This window comes from Rhipicephalus microplus, unplaced genomic scaffold (genome assembly GCF_043290135.1).
Source record: "Rhipicephalus microplus isolate Deutch F79 unplaced genomic scaffold, USDA_Rmic scaffold_13, whole genome shotgun sequence".
Classification (NCBI taxonomy): Eukaryota; Metazoa; Arthropoda; class Arachnida; order Ixodida; family Ixodidae; genus Rhipicephalus; species Rhipicephalus microplus.
Window position 1 is genome coordinate 8,747,762 of NW_027464586.1, and position 17,663 is coordinate 8,765,424.

Here is a 17,663-nt window from a genome sequence, read left to right on the forward strand (position 1 = left end):
CATAACCACTTTACACGTCCGTCCACCTGTCCGTCTGTCTGCCACTCTGTCTGTCTGTCCGTCCGTGCGTCTGTCCGTGCTTCCATCTAGAGAACACTCAAAGTACCGCCATCTCGCATACCCTGTGGCACATAGGCACTTTACACGTCCGTCTACCTGTCCGTCTGTCTGCCAGTCTGTCTGTCTGTCCGTCCGTGCGTTCGTCCGTGCGTCAATCCAGAGAACACTCAATGTACCGCCATCTCGAATACCCTGTGGCACATAGCCGCTTTACACGTCCGTCTACCTGTCCGTCTGTCTGCCAGTCTGTCTGTCTCTCCGTCCATGCGTCCGTTCGTGCGTCAATCTAGAGAACACTAAAAATACCGCCATCTCGAATACCCTGTGGCACATAGCCACTTTACACGTCTGTCTACCTGTCCGTCTGTCTGCGAGTCTGTCTGTCTGTCCGTCCGTGCGTCCGTACGTGCGTCCATTTAGAGAGCACTAAAAGTACCGCCATCTCGCATACCATGTGGCACATAGCCACTTTACATGACCGTCTACCTGTCCGTCTGTCTCCCAGTCTGTCTGACTGTCCATCCATGTGTCCGTCCGTGCGTCCATCTAGAGAACACACAAAGTACCGCATTCTCGCATACCCTATGGCACATAGCCACTCTACACATCCGTCTACCTGTCCGTCTGTCTCCGAGTCTGTCTATCTGTCCGTCCATGTGTCCGTCCGTGCGTCCATCTAGAGAACACGCAAAGTACCGCATTCTCGCATACCCTATGGCACATAGCCACTCTACACATCCGTCTACCTGTCCGTCTGTCTGCCAGTCTGCCTGTCTGTCCGTCCGTGCGTTCGTCCGTGCGTCAATCCAGAGAACACTCAATGTACCGCCATCTCGAATACCCTGTGGCACATAGCCGCTTTACACGTCCGTCTACCTGTCCGTCTGTCTGCCAGTCTGTCTGTCTCTCCGTCCATGCGTCCGTTCGTGCGTCAATCTAGAGAACACTAAAAATACCGCCATCTCGAATACCCTGTGGCACATAGCCACTTTACACGTCTGTCTACCTGTCCGTCTGTCTGCCAGTCTGTCTGTCTGTCCGTCCGTGCGTCCGTCCGTGCGTCCATCTAGAGAACGCTCAAAGTACCGCCATCTCGCATACCCTGTGGCACATAACCACTTTACAAGTCCGTCCACCTGTCTGTCTGTCTGCCACTCTTTCTGTCTGTCCGTCCGTGCGTCCGTCCGTGCTTCCATCTAGAGAACACTCAAAGTACCGCCTTCATGCATACCCTGCGGCACATAGGCACTTTACACGTCCGTCTACCTGTCCGTCTGTCTCCCAGTTTGTGTGTCTGTCCGTCCATGTGTCCGTCCGTGCGTCCATCTAGAGAACACTCAAAGTACCGCCATCTCGCTTACCCTGTGGCACATTGCCGGTTTACACGTCCGTCTACCTGTTCGTCTGTCTGCCAGTCTGTCTGTCTGTCCGTCCATGCACCTGTTCGTGCGTCAATCTAGAGAACACTCTGAGTACCACCAACTCGCGCGTCGTATACCCTGTGTCACATACCCGCTTTACGCGTCCGTCTACCTGCCCGTCTGTCTGCCAGCCTGTCTGTCTGTTCGTCCATGCGTGCGTCCGTGCGTCCATCTAGAGAACACTACAAGTACCACCATCTCGCATATTCTGTGGCATATAGCCACTTTACACGTCTGTCTACCTCTCCGGCTGCCTGCCAGTCTGTCTGTCTATCCGTCCGTGCGTCCGTCCGTGCGTCCATCTAGAAAACACTCAAAATACCGCCATCTCGCATACCCTGTGGCACATAGGCACTTCACACGTCCGTCTACCTGTCCGTCTGCCTGCCAGTGTGCCTGTCTGTCCGTCCGTGCGTCCGTCTGTGCGTCTATCTAGAGACACTCAAAATACTGACATCTCGCATACCCTGTGGCACAAAGCCACTTTAACCGTCCGTCTACCCTTTCGTCTCTCTGCCAGTCTGTCTGTCTGTTCGTCCATGCGTTCATCCGTGCGTCCATCTACAGAACACTCAAAGTACCGCCATCTCGCATACCCTGAAGCACATAGATGCTTTACATGTCCGTCTACCTGTCCCTCTGTCTGCAAGTCTGTCGGTCTCTCCGTACATGCGTCCGTTCATGCGTCAATCTAGAGAACACTCTGAGTACCGCCATCTCGCTCGTCGTATACCCTGTGGTACATACCCGCTTTACTCGTCCGTCTACCTGTCCGTCTGTCTGCCAGTCTGTGTGTCTGTCCGTCCATGTGTCCGTCCGTGCGTCAATCTAGAGAACACTCAAAGTACCGCTATTTCGCTTACCCTGTGGCACATAGCCACTTTACACGTCCGTCTACATGCTCGTCTGTCTTCCAGTCTGTCTTTTTGTCCATCCATGCATCCGGTCTTGCGTAAATCTAGAGAACACTCCGAGTACCGCCATCTCGCGTGTCGTATACCCTGTGTCACATCCCCGCTTTACGCGTCCGTCTACCTGTCCGTCTGTCTGCCGCTCTGTCTGTCTGTCCATCCGTGCCTCCGTCCGTGCGTCCATCTAGAGAACACTCTGAGTACCCCATCTCGCGCGTCGTATACCCTGTGGCATATAGCCACTTTACACGTCTGTCTACCTCTCCGGCTGCCTGCCAGTCTGTCTGTCTATCCGTTCGTGCATCCGTCCGTGCGTCCATCTAGAGAACACTCAAAATACCGCCATCTCGCATATCCTGTGGCACATAGCCACTTCCCACGTCCGTCTACCTGTCCGTCTGTCTGCCAGTGTGCCTGTCTGTCCGTCCGTGCGTCCGTCTGTGCGTCTATCTAGAGAACACTCAAAGTACTGACATCTCGCATACCCTGTGGCACAAAGCCACTTTACACGTGCGTCTACCCTTTCGTCTCTCTGCCAGTCTGTCTGTCTGTTCGTCCATGCGTCCATCCATGCGTTCATCTAGAGAACACTCAAAGTACCGCCATCTCGCATACCCTGTGGCACATTGCTGCTTTACATATCCGTCTACCTGTCCGTCTGTCTGCAAGTCTGTCGGTCTCTCCGTACATGCGTCCGTTCGTGCGTCGATCTAGAGAACACTCTGAGTACCGCCCTCTCGCTCGTCGTATACCCTGTGGTACATACCCGCTTTACTCGTCCGTCTACCTGTCCGTCTGTCTGCCAGTCTGTCTGTCTGTTCCTCCATGCGTCCGTCCGTGCGTCCATCTAGAGAACACTCTGAGTACTGCCATCTCAAGCGTCGTATACCTGTGGTACATACCATCTTTACGCGTCCGTCTACCTCTCCGTTTATCTGCCAGTCTGTCTATTCGTCCAAGCGTCCATCCGTGCGTCCTTCTAGAGAACACTCAAAGTACCACCCTCTCGCATACCCTGCGGCACATAGCCGCTTTACTCGTCCTTCTACCTGTCCGTCTGTCTGCCACTTTGTCTGTCTTTCCGTCCGTGCGTCAAGTCAAGTCAAGTCAAGTCAAGTTTATTTCCAACAACATCAAGTCGGAGGTCCTTAGGCGAAAAGATGTCGGAGACATCTTGAGAGAGCCCAAGAACCCGTTCCAGAGCAGCAGGCATTTTACAAAAATATCGCGTAATTCACTGTACATGCATAAGCCAAAATGAGAGCTTAGTACTTTTTCCTTTTAGTGAACAAGATACATACATAATTTCACGTAGGTCGCATAAATCTTGTATGCACATGCGCAAAACAACAATTCTTATACAAAAAGGAAAGAAAACATGTAAAAAACATGATAACGAAAGATAGCTAGTGCTGTTTGAGCAATTCCTATGCGTGTAACAACATACTTCGTACATGTTTCTTGAATATACGTTCAGGCAGTTCGAAGTCGATAATGGTTAAGAATTTGTTCAATATTGTTGGTATCTGGTGGTGTAGAAGGCATTCTCCGTAACGTGTGCGAGAAAAGGGAACTGGTCTTAGTTGATTTCGGAGAGCGTATCGACAGGAGCTGTCAATTGAATGCTGATGAAGTTTGTTTTTCTGAATATAAAGTATTAGTTTATATGTGTAAAGGTCACTTGCTCTAATAAGATCATGATTTATAAAGAGCTGATGAGTACGTAGTTCGCTAGGAAGCCCATAAAATTTTTCAAATATTCTGAGAACCTTTTTCTGTAACGTCTCTAGTTTGTTGAGGTTCTGAGCAGACGTTTTTGCCCATACTAGTGCGCAGTAAGATAACCGAGAATAGAAATGGGCGTAGTATATAGCCTTTTTAAGCCATAATGGTACAAGGTCTGATAACTTATACATGCAGCCAACAGTTTTACCTAATTCAGAGACAAGTTTTGATATATGTATGTTCCATGACATGTTTTCCTCAAACCATACTCCTAGAAATTTTTGCGTTTTAACACATTCCAGCGTGGTGCCTTGAAAGGAGAAATTCAGTGTAATGCATGGCTTATTAGGAGGCCTAAATATAACATATTTTGTTTTACTTGCGTTTAAGTCAAGCTTGTTTTCATGGAGCCACAGTTCCAGGTGTCTTAAATAATTAGTTACAGTAACTTGAAGATCGGCCACTGTATCAGCACTGAAAAAGGCATTCGTGTCATCTGCGTACATGACTAGTTTTTCTGTGTATGGGATATTACATATATCATCTATATAAAGTATAAATAACAAGGGTCCTAAGATAGAACCTTGTGGAACGCCTTGCTTAAGTTCAGTTGCTTCTGACGCTAAGCTTCCGAGTGTAACATATTGTTTTCTATCAGATAAGTAATTCGTAATAAGTTTAAGAGCAGCGCCACGCAATCCATAGTCAAATAATTTTTCTTCTAGAATGTCATGTTTTATGCTATCGAAAGCCTTCTTCAGGTCAAGGAACAGTCCTACTGTATATAGTCTTTTTTCAAAATTGCTCAGTATGACCTCTTTTACGTTTAATAGGGCTAATTCAGTGGACTTTCCTTTCTGGAAACCATACTGAGCAGGGTTTATTATTTGATACTTTGAAAGAAAGTTCAAATAATAAACCCTCACACTCAAAGTACCGCCATCTCGCATACCCTGTGGCACATAGCCGCTTTACACGTCCATCTACCTGTCCTTCTGTCTGCCAGTCTGTCTGTCTGTCCGTCCATGCATCTATTGGTGCGTCAATGTAGAGAACACTCATAGTACCACCATCTCGCGCGTCGTATACCCCGTGGCACATACCCGCTTTACGCGTCCGTCTACCTGTCCGTCTGTCTGCCAGTCTGTCTATCTGTCCGTCCATGCGTCCGTCCATGCGTCCATCTAGACAACACTCAAAGTATCGCTATCTCGCATACCCTGTGGCACTTCCGTCTGTCTGCCAGTCTGTCTGTCTGTTCCTCCATGCGTCCGTTCGTGCGTAAATTTAGAGAACACTCTGAGTACCTCCATCACGCGCGTCGTATACCCTGTGGCACATAGCCACTATACACGTCTGTCTACCTGTCCGTCTGCCTGCCAGCCTGTCTGGCTCTCCGTCCATGCATCCGTCCGTGCGTCCATCTAGAGAACGCTCAAAGTACCGCCATCTCGCATACCCTGTGGCACATAACCACTTTACAAGTCCGTCCACCTGTCTGTCTGTCTGCCACTCTTTCTGTCTGTCCGTCCGTGCGTCCGTCCGTGCTTCCATCTAGAGAACACTCAAAGCACCGCGTTCTCGCATACCCTGGGGCACTTAGGCACTTTTCACGTCCGTCAACCTGTCCGTCTGTGTTCCAGTCTGTCTGTCCGTCCATGCGTCCGTCCGTGCGTCAATCTAGAGAACACTCAAAGTACCGCCATCTCGAATGCCCTGTGGCACATAGCCGCTTTACACGTCCGTCTACCTGTCCGTCTGTCTGCCAGTCTGTCTGTCTCTCCGTCCATGCGTTCGTGCGTCAATCTAGAGAACACTAAAAATACCGCCATCTGGAATACCCTGTGGCACATAGCCACTTTACACGTCTGCCTACCTGTCCGTCTGTCTGCGAGTCTGTCTGTCTGTCCGTGCGTGCGCCTGTCCATGCTTCCATCTAGAGAACACTCAAAGTACCGCCATCTCGCATACTCTGTGGCACATAGGCACTTTACACGTCCGTCTACCTGTCCGTCTGTCTGCCAGTCTGTCTGTCCGTCCGTGCGTCCGCCCATGCGTCCATCTAGAGAACACGCAAAGTACCGCCATCTCGCATACCATGTAGCACATAGCCACTTTACATGTCCGTCTACCTGTCCGTCTGTCTCCCAGTCTGTCTGACTGTCCGTCCATGTGTCCGTCCGTGTGTCCGTCTAGAGAACGCGCAAAGTACCGCCATCTCGCATACCCTGTGGCACATAGCCACATTACACGCCAGTCTACCTGTTAATCTGTCTGCCAGTCTGTCTGTCTGTCCATCCGTGCGTCCGTCCGTGCGTCCATCCAGAGAACACTTAATGTACCGCCATCTCGCATACCCTATGGCACATAGCCACTTTACACATCCGTCTACCTGTCCGTCTGTCTCCCAGTCTGTGTGTCTGTCTGTCCATGTGTCCGTCCGTGCGTCCATCTAGAGAACACTCAAAGTACCGCCATCTCGCATACCCTGTGGCACATTGCCGGTTTACACGTCCGTCTACCTGTCCGTCTGTCTGCCAGTCTGTCTGTCTGTCCGTCCATGCAACTGTTCGTGCGTCAAACTAGTGAACACTCTGAGTACCACCAACTCGCGCGTCGTATACCCTGTGTCACATACCCGCTTTACGCGTCCGTCTACCTGTCCGTCTGTCTGCCAACCTGTCTGTCTGTTCGTTCATGAGTCCGTCCGTGCGTCCATCTAGAGAACACTCTGAGTACCATCATCTCGCGCGTCGTATACCCTGTGGCACATAACCACTTTACACGTCCGTCCACCTGTCCGTCTGTCTGCCACTCTGTCTGTCTGTTCGTCCGTGCGTCTGTCCGTGCTTCCATCTAGAGAACACTCAAAGTACCGCCATCTCGCATACCCTGTGGCACTTAGGCACTTTACACGTCCGTCTACCTGTCCGTCTGTCTGTCTGTCCGTCCGTGCGTTCGTCCGAGCGTAAATCTAGAGAACACTCAATGTACCGCCATCTCGAATACCCTGTGGCACATAACCGCTTTACACGTCCGTCTACCTGTCCGTCTGTCTGCCAGTCTGTCTGTCTGTCCGTCCATGCATCTATTGGTGCGTCAATGTAGAGAACACTCATAGTACCACCATCTCGCGCGTCGTATACCCCGTGGCACATACCCGCTTTACGCGTCCGTCTACCTGTCCGTCTGTCTGCCAGTCTGTCTATCTGTCCGTCCGTGCGTCTGTCCATGCGTCCATCTAGACAACACTCAAAGTATCGCTATCTCGCATACCCTGTGGCACTTCCGTCTGTCTGCCAGTCTGTCTGTCTGTTCCTCCATGCGTCCGTTCGTGCGTAAATTTAGAGAACACTCCGAGTACCGCCATCTCGCGCTCGTATACGCTGCGTCACATACCCGCTTTACGCGTCCGTCTACCTGTCCGTCTGTCTGCCAACCTGTCTGTCGGTTCGTTCATGCGTCCATCTGTGCGTCCATCTAGAGAACACTCTGAGTACCACCATCTCGCGCGTCGTATACCCTGTGGCACATAACCACTTTACACGTCCGTCCACCTGTCCGTGTGTCTGCCACTCTGTCTGTCTGTCCGTCCGTGCGTCTGTCCGTGCTTCCATCTGGAGAACACTCAAAGTACCGCCATCTCGCATACCCTGTGGCACATAGGCACTTTACACGTCCGTCTACCTGTCCGTCTGTCTGCCAGTCTGTCTGTCTGTCCGTCCGTGCGTTCGTCCGTGCGTCAATCCAGAGAACACTCAATGTACCGCCATCTCGAATACCCTGTGGCACATAGCCGCTTTACACGTCCGTCTACCTGTCCGTCTGTCTGCCAGTCTGTCTGTCTCTCCGTCCATGCGTCCGTTCGTGCGTCGATCTAGAGAACACTAAAAATACCGCCATCTCGAATACCCTGTGGCACATAGCCACTTTACACGTCTGTCTACCTGTCCGTCTGTCTGCCAGTCTGTCTGTCTGTCCGTCCGTGCGTCCGTCCGTGCGTCCATTTTGAGAGCACTCATAGTACCACCATCTCGCGCGTCGTATACCCCGTGGCACATACCCGCTTTACGCGTCCGTCTACCTGTCCGTCTGTCTGCCAGTCTGTCTATCTGTCCGTCCATGCGTCCGTCCATGCGTCCATCTAGACAACACTCAAAGTATCGCTATCTCGCATACCTTGTGGCACTTCCGTCTGTCTGCCAGTCTGTCTGTCTGTTCCTCCATGCGTCCGTTCGTGCGTAAATTTAGAGAACACTCCGAGTACCGCCATCTCGCGCTCGTATACGCTGCGTCACATACCCGCTTTACGCGTCCGTCTACCTGTCCGTCTGTCTGCCAACCTGTCTGTCGGTTCGTTCATGCGTCCATCTGTGCGTCCATCTAGAGAACACTCTGAGTACCACCATCTCGCGCGTCGTATACCCTGTGGCACATAACCACTTTACACGTCCGTCCACCTGTCCGTCTGTCTGCCACTCTGTCTGTCTGTCCGTCCGTGCGTCTGTCCGTGCTTCCATCTAGAGAACACTCAAAGTACCGCCATCTCGCATACCCTGTGGCACATAGGCACTTTACACGTCCGTCTACCTGTCCGTCTGTCTGCCAGTCTGTCTGTCTGTCCGTCCGTGCGTTCGTCCGTGCGTCAATCCAGAGAACACTCAATGTACCGCCATCTCGAATACCCTGTGGCACATAGCCGCTTTACACGTCCGTCTACCTGTCCGTCTGTCTGCCAGTCTGTCTGTCTCTTCGTCCATGCGTCCGTTCGTGCGTCGATCTAGAGAACACTAAAAATACCGCCATCTCGAATACCCTGTGGCACATAGCCACTTTACACGTCTGTCTACCTGTCCGTCTGTCTGCCAGTCTGTCTGTCTGTCCGTCCGTGCGTCTGTCCGTGCGTCCATTTTGAGAGCACTCATAGTACCACCATCTCGCGCGTCGTATACCCCGTGGCACATACCCGCTTTACGCGTCCGTCTACCTGTCCGTCTGTCTGCCAGTCTGTCTATCTGTCCGTCCATGCGTCCGTCCATGCGTCCATCTAGACAACACTCAAAGTATCGCTATCTCGCATACCTTGTGCCACTTCCGTCTGTCTGCCAGTCTGTCTGTCTGTTCCTCCATGCGTCCGTTCGTGCGTAAATTTAGAGAACACTCCGAGTACCGCCATCTCGCGCTCGTATACGCTGCGTCACATACCCGCTTTACGCGTCCGTCTACCTGTCCGTCTGTCTGCCAACCTGTCTGTCGGTTCGTTCATGCGTCCATCTGTGCGTCCATCTATAGAACACTCTGAGTACCACCATCTCGCGCGTCGTATACCCTGTGGCACATAACCACTTTACACGTCCGTCCACCTGTCCGTCTGTCTGCCACTCTGTCTGTCTGTCCGTCCGTGCGTCTGTCCGTGCTTCCATCTAGAGAACACTCAAAGTACCGCCATCTCGCATACCCTGTGGCACATAGGCACTTTACACGTCCGTCTACCTGTCCGTCTGTCTGCCAGTCTGTCTGTCTCTCCGTCCATGCGTCCGTTCGTGCGTCAATCTAGAGAACACTAAAAATACCGCCATCTCGAATACCCTGTGGCACATAGCCACTTTACACGTCTGTCTACCTGTCCGTCTGTCTGCCAGTCTGTCTGTCTGTCCGTCCGTGCGTCCGTACGTGCGTCCATTTAGAGAGCACTAAAAGTACCGCCATCTCGCATACCATGTGGCACATAGCCACTTTACATGACCGTCTACCTGTCCGTCTGTCTCCCAGTCTGTCTGACTGTCCATCCATGTGTCCGTCCGTGCGTCCATCTAGAGAACACGCAAAGTACCGCATTCTCGCATACCCTATGGCACATAGCCACTCTACACATCCGTCTACCTGTCCGTCTGTCTCCGAGTCTGTCTGTCTGTCCGTCCATGTGTCCGTCCGTGCGTCCATCTAGAGAACACGCAAAGTACCGCATTCTCGCATACCCTATGGCACATAGCCACTCTACACATCCGTCTACCTGTCCGTCTGTCTGCCAGTCTGCCTGTCTGTCCGTCCGTGCGTTCGTCCGTGCGTCAATCCAGAGAACACTCAATGTACCGCCATCTCGAATACCCTGTGGCACATAGCCGCTTTACACGTCCGTCTACCTGTCCGTCTGTCTGCCAGTCTGTCTGTCTCTCCGTCCATGCGTCCGTTCGTGCGTCAATCTAGAGAACACTAAAAATACCGCCATCTCGAATACCCTGTGGCACATAGCCACTTTACACGTCTGTCTACCTGTCCGTCTGTCTGCCAGTCTGTCTGTCTGTCCGTCCGTGCGTCCGTCCGTGCGTCCATCTAGAGAACGCTCAAAGTACCGCCATCTCACATACCCTGTGGCACATAACCACTTTACAAGTCCGTCCACCTGTCTGTCTGTCTGCCACTCTTTCTGTCTGTCCGTCCGTGCGTCCGTCCGTGCTTCCATCTAGAGAACACTCAAAGTACCGCCTTCTCGCATACCCTGCGGCACATAGGCACTTTACACGTCCGTCTACCTGTCCGTCTGTCTCCCAGTCTGTGTGTCTGTCCGTCCATGTGTCCGTCCGTGCGTCCATCTAGAGAACACTCAAAGTACCGCCATCTCGCTTACCCTGTGGCACATTGCCGGTTTACACGTCCGTCTACCTGTTCGTCTGTCTGCCAGTCTGTCTGTCTGTCCGTCCATGCACCTGTTCGTGCGTCAATCTAGAGAACACTCTGAGTACCACCAACTCGCGCGTCGTATACCCTGTGTCACATACCCGCTTTACGCGTCCGTCTACCTGCCCGTCTGTCTGCCAGCCTGTCTGTCTGTTCGTCCATGCGTGCGTCCGTGCGTCCATCTAGAGAACACTACAAGTACCACCATCTCGCATATTCTGTGGCATATAGCCACTTTACACGTCTGTCTACCTCTCCGGCTGCCTGCCAGTCTGTCTGTCTATCCGTCCGTGCGTCCGTCCGTGCGTCCATCTAGAAAACACTCAAAATACCGCCATCTCGCATACCCTGTGGCACATAGGCACTTCACACGTCCGTCTACCTGTCCGTCTGCCTGCCAGTGTGCCTGTCTGTCCGTCCGTGCGTCCGTCTGTGCGTCTATCTAGAGACACTCAAAATACTGACATCTCGCATACCCTGTGGCACAAAGCCACTTTAACCGTCCGTCTACCCTTTCGTCTCTCTGCCAGTCTGTCTGTCTGTTCGTCCATGCGTTCATCCGTGCGTCCATCTACAGAACACTCAAAGTACCGCCATCTCGCATACCCTGTGGCACATAGATGCTTTACATGTCCGTCCACCTGTCCCTCTGTCTGCAAGTCTGTCGGTCTCTCCGTACATGCATCCGTTCATGCGTCAATCTAGAGAACACTCTGAGTACCGCCATCTCGCTCGTCGTATACCCTGTGGTACATACCCGCTTTACTCGTCCGTCTACCTGTCCGTCTGTCTGCCAGTCTGTGTGTCTGTCCGTCCATGTGTCCGTCCGTGCGTCCATCTAGAGAACACTCAAAGTACCGCCATCTGGCATACCCTGTGGCACATTGCCGGTTTACACGTCCGTCTACCTGTCCGTCTGTCTGCCAGTCTGTCTGTCTGTCCGTCCATGCAACTGTTCGTGCGTCAATCTAGAGAACACTCTGAGTACCACCAACTCGCGCGTCGTATACCCTGTGTCACATACCCGCTTTACGCGTCCGTCTACCTGTCCGTCTGTCTGCCAACCTGTCTGTCTGTTCGTTCATGAGTCCGTCCGTGCGTCCATCTAGAGAACACTCTGAGTACCACCATCTCGCGCGTCGTATACCCTGTGGCACATAACCACTTTACACGTCCGTCCACCTGTCCGTCTGTCTGCCACTCTGTCTGTCTGTTCGTCCGTGCGTCTGTCCGTGCTTCCATCTAGAGAACGCTCAAACTACCGCCATCTCGCATACCCTGTGGCACTTAGGCACTTTACACGTCCGTCTACCTGTCCGTCTGTCTGTCTGTCCGTCCGTGCGTTCGTCCGAGCGTCAATCTAGAGAACACTCAATGTACCGCCATCTCGAATACCCTGTGGCACATAACCGCTTTACACGTCCGTCTACCTGTCCGTCTGTCTGCCAGTCTGTCTGTCTGTCCGTCCATGCATCTATTGGTGCGTCAATGTAGAGAACACTCATAGTACCACCATCTCGCGCGTCGTATACCCCGTGGCACATACCCGCTTTACGCGTCCGTCTACCTGTCCGTCTGTCTGCCAGTCTATCTGTTCGTCCGTGCGTCTGTCCATGCGTCCATCTAGACAACACTCAAAGTATCGCTATCTCGCATACCCTGTGGCACTTCCGTCTGTCTGCCAGTCTGTCTGTCTGTTCCTCCATGCGTCCGTTCGGGCGTAAATTTAGAGAACACTCCGAGTACCGCCATCTCGCGCTCGTATACGCTGCGTCACATACCCGCTTTACGCGTCCGTCTACCAGTCCGTCTGTCTGCCAACCTGTCTGTCGGTTCGTTCATGCGTCCATCTGTGCGTCCATCCAGAGAACACTCTGAGTACCACCATCTCGCGCGTCGTATACCCTGTGGCACATAACCACTTTACACGTCCTTCCACCTGTCCGTCTGTCTGCCACTCTGTCTGTCTGTCCGTCCGTGCGTCTGTCCGTGCTTCCATCTAGAGAACACTCAAAGTACCGCCATCTCGCATACCCTGTGGCACATAGGCACTTTACACGTCCGTCTACCTGTCCGTCTGTCTGCCAGTCTGTCTGTCTGTCCGTCCGTGCGACCGTCCGTGCGTCAATCCAGAGAACACTCAACGTACCGCCATCTCGAATACTCTGTGGCACATAGCCGCTTTACACGTCCGTCTACCTGTCCGTCTGTCTGCCAGTCTGTCTGTCTCTCCGTCCATGCGTCCGTTCGTGCGTCAATCTAGAGAACACTAAAAATACCGCCATCTCGAATACCCTGTGGCACATAGCCACTTTACACGTCAGTCTACCTGTCCGTCTGTCTGCCAGTCTGTCTGTCTGTCCGTCCATGCGTCCGTCCGTGCGTCCATCTGAAGAACACTCAAAGTACCGCCATCTTGCATACCCTGTGGCACATTGCCACTTTACACATCCGTCTACCTGTCCATCTGTTTGCCAGTCTGTCTGTCCGTCCGTGCGTCCGTCCATGCGTCCATCTAGAGAACACGCAAAGTACCGCCATCTCGCATACCATGTGGCACATAGCCACTTTACATGACCGTCTACCTGTCCGTCTGTCTCCCAGTCTGTCTGACTGTCCGTCCATGTGTCCGTCCGTGCGTCTTTCTAGAGAACAGTCAAAGTACCACCATCTCGCATACCCTGTGGCACATAGCCACTTTACACGTCTGTCTACCTGTCCGTCTGTCTGCCAGTCTGTCTGTGTTCGTCCATGCGTCTGTCCGTGCATCAATCTAGAGAACACTCTGAGTACCACCATCTCGCGCGTCGTATACTCTTTGGCACATAGCCACTTTACACATCTGTCTACCTGTCCGGCTGTCTGCCAGCTTGTCTGTCTATCCATCCGTGCGTCCGTCTGTGCGTCCATCTAGAGAACACTCAAAGTACCGCCATCTCGCATACTCTGTAGCACATAGCCACTTTACACGTCCGTCTACCTGTCCGTCTGTCTGCCAGTCTGTCTGTCTGTCCGTCCGGGCATCCGTCCGAGCGTCCTTCTAGAGAACACGCAAAGTACCGCCATCTCGCATACCCTGTGGCACATAGCCAATTTACACGTCTGTCTACCTGTGCGTCTATCTGCCAGTCTGTCTGTCTTTCGTCCATGCATACGTCCGTGCGTCCATCTGCAGAACACTCAAAGTACCGCCATCTCGCATACCCTGTGGCACATAGCCGCTTTACATGTCCATCTACCTGTCCGTCTGTCTGCCAGTCTGTCTGTCTGTCTGTCCATGCATCTTTCGTTCGTCAATCTAGAGAACACTCTAAGTACCACCATCTCGCGCGTCGTATACCCTGTGGCACATACCCGCTTTACGCGTCCGTCTACCTGTCCGTCTGTCTGCCAGCCTGTCTGTCTGTTCGTCCATGCGTCCGTCCGTGCGTCCATCTAGAGAACACTCTGAGTACCACCATCTCGCGCGTCGTATACCCTGTGGCACATAGCCACTTTACACGTCTGTCTACCTGTCCGTCTGCCTGCCAGCCTGTCTGTCTGTCCGTCCATGCATCCGTCCGTGCGTCCATCTAGAGAACGCTCAAAGTACCGCCATCTCGCATACCCTGTGGCACATAACCACTTTACAAGTCCGTCCACCTGTCTGTCTGTCTGCCACTCTTTCTGTCTGTCCGTCCGTGCGTCCGTCCGTGCTTCCATCTAGAGAACACTCAAAGTACCGCCTTCTCGCATACACTGCGGCACATAGGCACTTTACACGTCCGTTTACCTGTCCGTCTGTCTCCCAGTCTGTGTGTCTGTCCGTCCATGTGTCCGTCCGTGCGTCCATCTAGAGAACACTCAAAGTACCGCCATCTCGCATACCCTGTGGCACATTGCCGGTTTATACGTCCGTCTACCTGTTCGTCTGTCTGCCAGTCTGTCTGTCTGTCCGTCCATGCACCTGTTCGTGCGTCAATCTAGAGAACACTCTGAGTACCACCAACTCGCGCGTCGTATACCCTGTGTCACATACCCGCTTTACGCGTCCGTCTACCTACCCGTCTGTCTGCCAGCCTGTCTGTCTGTTCGTCCATGCGTGCGTCCGTGCGTCCATCTAGAGAACACTACAAGTACCGCCATCTCGCATATTCTGTGGCATATAGCCACTTTACACGTCTGTCTACCTCTCCGGCTGCCTGCCAGTCTGTCTGTCTATCCGTCCGTGCGTCCGTCCGTGCGTCCATCTAGAGAACACTCAAAACACCGCCATCTCGCATACCCTGTGGCACATAGCCACTTCACACGTCCGTCTACCTGTCCGTCTGTCTGCCAGTGTGCCTGTCTGTCCGTCCGTGCGTCCGTCTGTGCGTCTATCTAGAGACACTCAAAATACTGACATCTCGCATACCCTGTGGCACAAAGCCACTTTACACGTCCGTGTACCCTTTCGTCTCTCTGCCAGTCTGTCTGTCTGTTCGTCCATGCGTTCATCCGTGCGTCCATCTAGAGAACACTCAAAGTACCGCCGTCTCGCATACCCTGTGGCACATAGCTGCTTTACATGTCCGTCTACCTGTCCGTCTGTCTGCAAGTCTGTCGGTCTCTCCGTACATGCGTCCGTTCATGCGTCAATCTAGAGAACACTCTGAGTACCGCTATCTCGCTCGTCGTATACCCTGTGGTACATACCCGCTTTACTCGTCCGTCTACCTGTCCGTCTGTCTGCCAGTCTGTGTGTCTGTCCGTCCATGTGTCCGTCCGTGCATCCATCTAGAGAACACTCAAAGTACCGCCATCTCGCATACCCTGTGGCACATTGCCGGTTTACACGTCCGTCTACCTGTCCGTCTGTCTGCCAGTCTGTCTGTCTGTCCGTCCATGCAACTGTTCGTGCGTCAATCTAGAGAACACTCTGAGTACCACCAACTCGCGCGTCGTATACCCTGTGTCACATACCCGCTTTACGCGTCCGTCTACCTGTCCGTCTGTCTGCCAACCTGTCTGTCTGTTCGTTCATGAGTCCGTCCGTGCGTCCATCTAGAGAACACTCTGAGTACCACCATCTCGCGCGTCGTATACCCTGTGGCACATAACCACTTTACACGTCCGTCCACCTGTCCGTCTGTCGGCCACTCTGTCTGTCTGTCCGTCCGTGCGTCTGTCCGTGCTTCCATCTAGAGAACACTCAAAGTACCGCCATTTCGCATACCCTGTGGCACTTAGGCACTTTACACGTCCGTCTACCTGTCCGTCTGTCTGTCTGTCCGTCCGTGCGTTCGTCCGAGCGTCAATCTAGAGAACACTCAATGTACTGCCATCTCGAATACCCTGTGGCACATAACCGCTTTACACGTCCGTCTACCTGTCCGTCTGTCTGCCAGTCTGTCTGTCTGTCCGTCCATGCATCTATTGGTGCGTCAATATAGAGAACACTCATAGTACCACCATCTCGCGCGTCGTATACCCCGTGGCACATACCCGCTTTACGCGTCCGTCTACCTGTCCGTCTGTCTGCCAGTCTGTCTATCTGTCCGTCCGTGCGTCCGTCCATGCGTCCATCTAGACAACACTCAAAGTATCGCTATCTCGCATACCCTGTGGCACTTCCGTCTGTCTGCCAGTCTGTCTGTCTGTTCCTCCATGCGTCCGTTCGTGCGTAAATTTAGAGAACACACCGAGTACCGCCATCTCGCGCTCGTATACGCTGCGCCACATACCCGCTTTACGCGTCCGTCTACCTGTCCGTCTGTCTGCCAACCTGTCTGTCGGTTCGTTCATGCGTCCATCTGTGCGTCCATCTAGAGAACACTCTGAGTACCACCATCTCGCGCGTCGTATACCCTGTGGCACATAACCACTTTACACGTCCGTCCACCTGTCCGTCTGTCTGCCACTCTGTCTGCCTGTCCGTCCGTGCGTCTGTCCGTGCTTCCATCTAGAGAACACTCAATGTACCGCCATCTCGAATACTCTGTGGCACATAGCCGCTTTACACGTCCGTCTACCTGTCCGTCTGTCTGCCAGTCTGTCTGTCTCTCCGTCCATGCGTCCGTTCGTGCGTCAATCTAGAGAACACTAAAAATACCGCCATCTCGAATACCCTGTGGCACATAGCCACTTTACACGTCTGTCCACCTGTCCGTCTGTCTGCCAGTCTGTCTGTCTGTCCTTCCGTGCGTCCGTCCGTGCGTCCATTTAGAGAGCACTAAAAGTACCGCCATCTCGCATACCCTGTGGCACATAGCCACTTTACACGTCAGTCTACCTGTCCGTCTGTCTGCCAGTCTGTCTGTCTGTCCGTCCGTGCGTCCGTCCGTGCGTCCATCTGAAGAACACTCAAAGTACCGCCATCTCGCATACCCCGTGGCACATTGCCACTTTACACATCCGTCTACCTGTCCATCTGTTTGCCAGTCTGTCTGCCCGTCCGTGCGTCCGTCCATGCGTCCATCTAGAGAACACGCAAAGTACCGCCATCTCGCATACCATGTGGCACATAGCCACTTTACATGACCGTCTACCTGTCCGTCTGTCTCCCAGTCTGTCTGACTGTCCGTCCATGTGTCCGTCCGTGCGTCCATCTAGAGAACACGCAAAGTACCGCATTCTCGCATACCCTAAGGCACATAGCCACTCTACACATCCGTCTACCTGTCCGTCTGTCTCCGAGTCTGTCTGTCTGTCCGTCCATGTGTCCTTCTGTGCGTCTTTCTAGAGAACAGTCAAAGTACCACCATCTCGCATACCCTGTGGCACATAGCCACTTTACACGTCCGTCTACCTGTCCGTCTGTCTGCCAGTCTGTCTGTGTTCGTCCATGCGTCTGTCCGTGCGTCAATCTAGAGAACACTCTGAGTACCACCATCTCGCGCGTCGTATACTC